General features: G+C 33.1%; 1 non-coding gene across 1 annotated transcript; it reads right to left on the bottom strand.

The window, feature by feature from the left end:
- Nucleotides 1-8,064: 8,064 nt before the first annotated feature.
- LOC112425291 (U6 spliceosomal RNA) lies at nt 8,065-8,175 on the bottom strand. The gene has a single exon (XR_003016361.2). It is a non-coding gene; the product is annotated as a U6 spliceosomal RNA (small nuclear RNA).
- Between the last annotated feature and the right edge of the window lie 915 nt (nt 8,176-9,090).

Here is a 9,090-nt window from a genome sequence, read left to right as displayed (position 1 = left end):
CCCACTAGTGTTTGCACCAGATGTGTTTTTGCAGATAAGAAAACCCTCAAGGCTCTTGTCTGAGCATGCCTGCAATGGACTGGAGGCCCACATGCACTGTGGGAGTGGGGTGGAGCCAGCAGGAATTTACACCTCATCCATGGGAGGATAACCTGTTCATCTCGTGTGTGGTGGCCTGGTATTTGATCTGTGAGGTGGGATCCTGCTGGCAGGACCCCTCTCTCTGCTGAGAGCTCCCTTTTTGCTTAATAAATTCTGCCCTCGTCACCATGCCTCAATGTGACTGTGTGTCTAATTATTCCTGGTCATGAGACAGGTACCTGGATTTAGCTGAATCAAGGAGCAAAAATCCTGCATCAATAGCAATTTACAGAAGAAACCAGCCTGTTTAATTAATAGAAGATAGTCAGTGACACTTATAATGAATAAAATAAAGATCTATGTATCATTAAATGTTTTTGCTTACTTCTCTAAATCCAAGACAAAGTAAACAAAAACATTTAAGAATATAAACAATATTATTAAAGTAAACTTAAAAACATATTAAACTATATCCTAAAATAAAACATCAAGTTCCCATGAAACATTGACCAAATATTAGTTCCTAAAGGACACTTTCTTACATTCTAACTACTGAAATAGCAAGGACAACCGCATTCTGGGACAAATGTGCAAGAAAACTAGGGATAAACCACCAAGATGAAAAAACTCAAAATCCAACCACATCAATTTAAAATAAGAAATTTGTTTTTTATTTCACAAATTAGATCAAGGGGAAAGCAGAAATTAAAGGATTGCTGGGAATTAATGGTAATTTCAAACATTAGCTATAAATTGAAACACTATTTTTATTGAGAGCTTTTAGTAGCAGAGTCTGTGCAAAAAGGAAAATGCAAACAGATACGAAATGTAGGAATTCATAAATTGCATATGGTATCTTAAACAAGAAAAAATTCATGAAAAGTAAGTAAATGAAAAGAATAAATAAATAGTTATACAGAAACTGGTGATCAAGAATACCATCAAACTATATAACCAACATATACAAGTTTGCTTCCTTGAAAAGAAAAGCAGAGCAGTAAGTAACATAATGTAGAGTAAAGGTGTGAAGCCCAAATGCACATAATTTATACTAAAAAAAGGAGAAAAAACATCTAACTTTTATAAGACATAAAAATAAGTAAAAAAAAGAGCACTTTGATTAAATTTATGCAATCCTTGATTTGTCTTTTTCTCAGAAAATATGAATTAGGCAAATTGACTTCAGGTTAAATAAACAGACTAACGTTTTGGTTAGAAAATAAGACAGGTTGTCAAACAGCTGTCCTTTGCCCTCTCCAAATATATACACATACAGAGCACTAGGGCATTTTTTCTCTGGTGAATTCTACTAAGCCTTCAAAAACATAAAATCTTGTATTATTAATACCAGTGTTCTCAAACTTACCAATCATCTGGAGATGTCATTAAAATACAGATTCTGATTCCATTGATTTGGGTGGGATGTATGATTCTAGCAAGCTCCCAGGTGATGCTGATGCTGTTAGTTAACAAGCCACATGTTGAATTGTAGTGGTTTAAATTGCTTCATAACCTAGAGAAAGCAAGCTTCCAAACATGTTTTACAAAGTGTACTCTAAAACTGATATTAAAAGCTTATAAATATATTCCCTAAAAGACAACTACAAAACAGTTTCTGTTATAAATATTGATGGTATTAATACTAAGGCAAAATAAAATATTTACAGATAGAATCGAGTTGGTTATTAAAAGAAACACACGACATGATCCAATAGCATGGTTCTACTAAAGCCCATGGTTTGGTGTTAGCAAAGACATTAATAAAATCTACAATATTACTAGGTGAAATGAGAAAAACTAATCATCTTCATAGATGCTGAAAAAACATTTGATGAAACTCACCACATGTTACTTAGTTTTAAAAGTCTAAGTAAAATTAAAAAATTATAGATTAAAACTGAATGATAAAATTAAAAAATAGTCTCATTAAAATTAGAAACAAAGCGAGGATTTTCACTATCACTGTACTTATTGTATATTGGGTTTAGATGACTGTGAAATTAGGCAAGACAATATCAGATACTTTCAAAAGAGAAGGAAAAATGTACCATTATTGTAGTTAATGTAAATATAATACAACTGGACAACCTGAAAAAATTAATTGAAAATCACTAGACCTTTAGTTTATGATAAAGTTTGCATTTCAAATCAGTGGAGGAAATATTTCAATAGTTGTGTTGGGATTACTTGCAGAGCATATCAAGAGGAAAACAGAGCCTAATCCTTACTTTACCTTGAGCAAGAACAAATGCTAGATAGAAAAAAAGTGTAAATGTAAAACAAACTAACAACACAAAAAGCCAAGAATAACTACCTGAACACCCCCAAAGCAAGGAAATATTTATACACACATGTAAACAAACAACCTAAAAGTAGCAGGAGAAAAAGCTGGACTTCTTTTTCTGTTTCATAACGCTTTTATGCATTTCAGAAAACAGAGAAACTGCTGAGAAAAAAAATTGAATTATTTGACCAGTTAGAAAGTCAAAACTCTTGAATAGTAAAAGTATCTTCAAAAAAAATCAAAAGACATGGAAACTGGAACATATTTGTAACATAAACAAATCTTCTAATGCCATATTGACAAAGATTAAAAGATTATATAACAAAGGATGACCATCTTGCAAATAGATTGTGCTACAATCATATAATGTTACATGATTACTGCCATTACAAGAATGCAACATATTTATATGTGCTACTATGAAAATATCCACAGAATACTGTATTTGTTCCAGTAGGTAGAAACAAATACCCAAGTTGAATCTAGAATGATTTGTAATCAAAGGAAGAGAACCTAGAGGGGAGATATTTTGAAAGCAGAATCAGCAAAGTAAAGGAAGAAGTAAAAAAATTCTGAAATTTTTCAGCCTCAGTGACAGGGATATTTATTGTTATTACTAAAACCTGAAAGAAAAGCTTTTTGTTGTTAAAGGTAATATAAAAACAGTATCAGGTATTGACAAAATCTGAGTATTTTGGAGCCAGACTTTGATTCTCACGCTGTTACTTACTAACTGTGCGACCTTATACAGGTTATTATTTTTTCCTCTGTGCCTCTTTTGCTCATCTTTGAAAGAGGGTAAGTATTCACAGAATTGTTTGATTTAAAGCTCTAAGGATTAAAATAGTTAATATTATAAAAGTGCTAAGAAGAGTGCCTTGCTTATAGTACATGTTAAGTATCAGTTAGCTATTAATATTAAAACATATTATAGGTTGCTGTATGAAATACTACTTGAGCATTTAGGTCCTGAGGTACAGAAGTCAGAAATTCTGGGCTAGGCTGGACGCAGTGGCTCATGCTTGTAATCTCAGCACTTTGGGAGGCCAAGGCAGGTGGATCACTTGAGCCCAGCAGTTTGAGAACAGCCTGGGCAACATAGCAAAACCCTTTCTCTACAAAAACAAACAAATAAACAAACAAAGGCAAAAATTAACTGGGAATGGTAGCATGCACCAGTAGTCCCGATTCTCTCTCAAAAAAGAAGAAAGAAAAAGAAAAGAAAAGAAAAGAGAAGAGAAGAGAAGAGAAGAGAAGAGAAGAGAAAAGAAAAGAAAAAAAAAAAAAAAGAAAAGAAAAGAAAAGAAAAAAATGGTAGGCTAGATCTTGGCATACAGACCAGAGTAATAGACAGATATGTTTGCCTAGACTGAGGAGTTTCTCAGGATGGCTAACTCTCAGGGCAAAAACAAAGTTACCCTATCATTACTTGGAGTGAGGAGAGAGACAGTGCTCAGCACCAAGGTAGATTTTCTAGACTGAAGCAACTTATGGAATCTCACAAGTTGATGTTGTTTCAGCCTCCTTTCAGAAGACATTCTCTAATAACAGAAGGCACTTGCCAAATCATCTTCTAGGGAGAATGAAGGGGGAATGACGGTCTTGGGGTAAGATTCCAAAACCTAGTTGTGCAATTTCCTCATACTGGAATTGTGTCCCCTTGTATTAGTCAGGGCTGTCCAGAGAAATAGAACCAGCAGGAATATCTAGATATATTAAGAGGAGGGTTGTGGTGGGAATTGGCTTACATGACTATGGAGGCTAAGATGTCTCATGATACGTTGTCTGCAAGCTGGAGATCCAGGAGAGCTAGTGGTGTAATTCAGTTTAAGTCCAAAGGCTCAAGAACAAGGAGCTTTTATACCCAAGGGCAGGAGAAAATGTTAGTACCAGCTCAGTTAAGAAAGAGCTTGCACTTCCTCTGCCTTATCTGATCAGGTCCTGCTACAGATCGGATGATTGGATGGTGCCCACCCAGATCTGATAAAGGTGGATCTTGTTTGCTCAATCTGCTGATTCAAACGCTAATCCGTCCTGGAAACACCTTTCACAGACACACCCTGTAATTGTATTTTATCAGCTATCTGGGCATCCCTTATCCCAGTCTGTTGACACACACACACAAATTAACCATCATTGACTTGATTGAATGATCAGGCCTTTAGTAACTAAGTAGACAGTTGTTGATTTTACTTCTGTGTTAATTGGTCTAAATGCGTCCTTGAGAATTATTAAACATATTAATTTTTTAAATGCAATATTCTTTAAACTCTTAGAATATTTGAGAAAGAAGCAACTTAATTAAAAATCAGCATTTGCGATTACGAATGTGCTGTACTTCCTGTCCGTGGAGTTTTAAAACACAGCCTCTTCCATCCAAGTTACACAAGCCTCACTCAGTTCTTGAAATCTCTCAAGAATTGCTGTTTATTTCTTTAAGGTGTTCCCCAACCAGGATCCCACAAGGTGAATTTTGTCTCTGTTAGACCAGCCCAAATAAACCACAATAATTTACTCTAGTCAATATTCCATGATGGGTCATCAAATAAATGAAGAAGGTAACAGAAGGTTATATATATATTCTTGACCAAGAGTATTTGAAATTTCCCATCTCATGGAAAGTTCTTCTTTTCCATCAGTCTAGTGAGTGTGTGGTGTAGTTTACCTTCTATGCCCAAGTACACACAGAACTTAGTTGAGGGAAACTAGATAAAATTATAAAGTTTACCAAAATATTGGTGCCAGGAGGCAGAGGGTGAGGTAATCATTCATTCCAACTTAGTCTCTATTTTATATCACTTCAGTTATCTGAGGAGAAACATCATAGAAATTTTTTTCCATACAAAGCTCAAGGTGACTTTGTGCTGTAGGTTATTATATTTTAATCTCCAGATTAGATGCTTGAATCCAATAGAATCTGAAAAAATTTATATGTCCAATGTTTAAAAGAATTGATAAGAAAGTTTATGTTTAGGTGAAGTTGAAAAAGGTCAACAAAATTGTGCTTCAGCGTGCTAAACTTAATATATATGCACAAAAGAATGGCAACAGAAATGTTATTTTTCCTACAAAATGTTTATTTATTTACTGTTTTACACTCATGGGGGAAAGTCCTAAATTTGAAATTGTCAGTAGTGTTATTTACTATTAATAGGTTCGCACCATACTCCTAGATTAACTTTTAAACGTATTTTCTGACAAATTGTAGTCTGATACTGATGACCTAGTTTCAGCAGTGAATAGCTGCCACTCAAATTTCTCAAGAGAATAAAAAATTCATATTTAAAAATACAGAATTTCTCAGTACAGTATAACAAAAATGTTTATGGAGAGACCCATGTAAATTATCATCATTTTTAAATATGTCTGAAAGATCCCTGTTAGAAAATACTCAGAGAGACAACAATCTCTTAATACAAATTGAATCACCAATAGTGTACTCATATTGTGACATTATCAAAGCATGCAAGATAGAGTATTTCATACATTGAAGAAGATACCATATTTCAATGTACATAGCAAACATTAATGGATAATAGCTTAGTATAAACCAGGCTGATATGGAGCAAATAGTTCTCTTAAAAAAAAAAAAAAAAAAACTGATGTGAAAGGAAGCAGTGAAGCAACAAAAGTTGATAATTCTTCATAAGGCAATTTAATGTGATAAGAATTGGCATTCTTTTCATCGCAAAAATGCTTATAAAAGAAGTCATAATTGTGGAAGCATGATAATTTACTGCAATAAGCTGAACAAAATGCTTAAAATTCAAAAATAGAATTTACCCCAAATAACTTGAGATTAAAAATGAAAAACTACTCAGAATATACATATTTACACTTATCTCTTGTAGAGCATATGTTTCCTTCCAAGCTATGTAAGGATTTACCATTCGCCATGTTTTCACAGATTAAATATTGTTAAATGCTCCAAGGCACAGTTCATAGCTACTTTCAAGATTAAAACTAATAAAAAATCTGTTTTAAATACATGCTTATTATTTGACACTTTAGTGGGTCTAAATCATATAAAGACTGTCAATTTTATTTCTCTATACTTCAATACTACAAATGTTAGTGTATTGAATATTAATATGATCAATTGCAAAACATCTAATTCAATTATATATCCCTTTAATTCTATACTAGATACTTTAACAAAGTTGGTAGAGATATTAAAGTCTTGAGTATTCTTTTTACCTCACTTTTCCTTTTCTATATACAATTATGTGTTTATGTTTTTATCATTTTTTTGCTTTTTCCCACTATTCCTTATAAAAGCAAACACTAATTATAAAATATATAGGGCCCTCTGTGTATAAGTTTAATCTTTTTTTCTGCATCTTAATAGTAATAATACTACATTTGGAATTCAGGGTATAATATCTTAAGTGGCATGTCTATACAATTTCCTTAAGGGAATTATATTGTAAAATTATAATACATGCATTGTTACTACAAACTTCAAACAGGCCAAACTGTATTCTGGTTTGTTTATGCTTATTTCAATAATCTTGCAATACATTATTTTCATGTACAAATTATTTTTGCTTGGCCTGTCTGAGCTGATATTAACATATATAGTACATGTTTATGCTAAAAATAAGAAACTCAACCCTTAAAAATACATCCACTACACCAAAACTCAAAATCACTTTTACAGAAACCTATCAATTAATGGGCTTATATCCAAACATCCAATATAAGACATCAAGTATTTAATAAGTTAGGATTATATAATTTGACTCAATAGACTCATGTTATATAGATATTGTATAGATACTTCACTGAGATTTTTCATGTTTCTTGTAATGGACTCATCTGCTTAACAGTGTTCTGGGTTACAATTATTGTGTTCATGTTGTATATGGAAGAACAGACCCAGAATTACTTTATGAGAGAAATCATAATCTTATTTCTAGAAAGCCCTCCATTCAGCTATGTAAGGAATTTTGAAGTCTAAGTAAGCTCTTGAATGAACTACAGAAGATAGCCACCTTCTTACTGCTGCCCTATTCCCCAACTCAGCCTTTAGCTGGGTTCCAGTTTCTTATCTTAAAATAAAAATACAACCAGTGCTTACCTCATAGAATTATCGTGTTGATCAGATAAAATATTTAAAGCACTGTATGCCAGCCAGTATGTAGCATTCAGTAAATTCTCAATAAATATTAGTTGTTTAGATAACTGCATATTAACATAGTAAAAGCTCTAAGAAGTCCTTTAGTAAAGATATTTACTTTGCTTAACTTTATCTCAATATTTCCTTGTCTTATTAGAATCTATTTACAACCCACTATTGACTTTGGAAACAGGCTATTTGATAGGTATGGTGCCTGCCTGGCCACATCGTTTTGCCCTTTTCAGGTGTGCGTATGTGTGTGTGTGTGTGTGCATGAGAGAGACAGAGAGAGAGAAAGAGAAAAATAGAGAGAATTGTCATTTGCTGTTTTGCCACTGGCCAAGTTGAAACATATTTTATAAAAACATAACTATGATACTTCCTGTTTTAGATATTGAAGAGTTCAATTTGGTGACATTGCTCCCTACATTATACATTGTGTCCTCCTTATAGGAATCCTCTGCATTAACTGTTCCTCTATATCAGGTCAATGAAAAGCAATACTCTCCTTATGAGGTAACTATTAAAATAATTTTTAATAGACTACTAACTATAAGCAAATAATTTACAGTCTACATAGCAAAGTGTTTTTTTTTTCTTTTTTTTTTTTTTTTGTGTCATCCTTGTACAGGGGCCATGCTAATTGTCTCTGTATCATTACAATTTTAGTATATGCACTGCTGAAACAAGCATGCAAAGTGATTTTTTAATATACCTTTAACATCTACACTACTCAAAATAAAAATAACATTTTATTCCTAGTTTCTAGCAGAGCCTCTGGCAACTAGTAGGAAACCATTAAGTGCTTTCCTAATAAAATAATAAAAGCAGTTAACGATCACCATATTGATTTCATCTAGATGATTATGTTTGTAGTTATAATGCAAATGTTCTAAGAAAATTATTTATATTGTTTAAAAACAGCAGGTTGTATCATAATATACACTTCAGGTGGCCTATGAAAATCCACTCTCTACCGCGCTGCTCTCCACCACCTGACCTCATCCCAAAATGTCTCGACTTTATTCAGGTTTCTTTCCTTCTTTGCACTCAAAGAATTCGGTCCATCCCTGATAGCAGAAAGTGAATCCTTATTTGTCTCAGCTAGCAGATGGAGGTTCCATTGTACCACCCAATAATCTTAAAATATGGAAATAGTTTGTAGTTCTGGCCAATTGTATGAGAAGAAAAATATATTGGGGGAACACTTGGAAAATTTTCTTCACTTTTTGAAATCAAAATACAAAAAGAGTTAATCTCCTTTGCTGGTGGTCATCATTGCCATGTCTGAGTGTTATGTCTGGAACACTGGGTAAGTCAAAGAGCAAAGTCAGTAAGTGTGGGGATTGGCGGTCGAGCAGAGACACGGGAATAAACTAAATTGTTCATTTTCTTTTCACGTCACTGGAATAACCAATCCTGAATTTGTCCTTTTCTGTTATTTTCTGGTTTCTTAATTAGTGAATTAGTAAATTTTTAAATAAAACCCAATTAAGGGTATTGAAACTGTGATTTTCTATCACTTGTAGTTGGAGCATACTAACTGCCATACTCATCTGGCTCCCAACACTTTTACTTGGAATTTTAAATCACCAAATCTACTTTT

Source organism: Macaca nemestrina, chromosome 10 (genome assembly GCF_043159975.1).
Source record: "Macaca nemestrina isolate mMacNem1 chromosome 10, mMacNem.hap1, whole genome shotgun sequence".
Lineage (NCBI taxonomy): Eukaryota > Metazoa > Chordata > Mammalia > Primates > Cercopithecidae > Macaca > Macaca nemestrina.
Note: the sequence above shows the minus strand (reverse complement) of the source record. Positions and strands in the feature narration are given on the sequence as shown.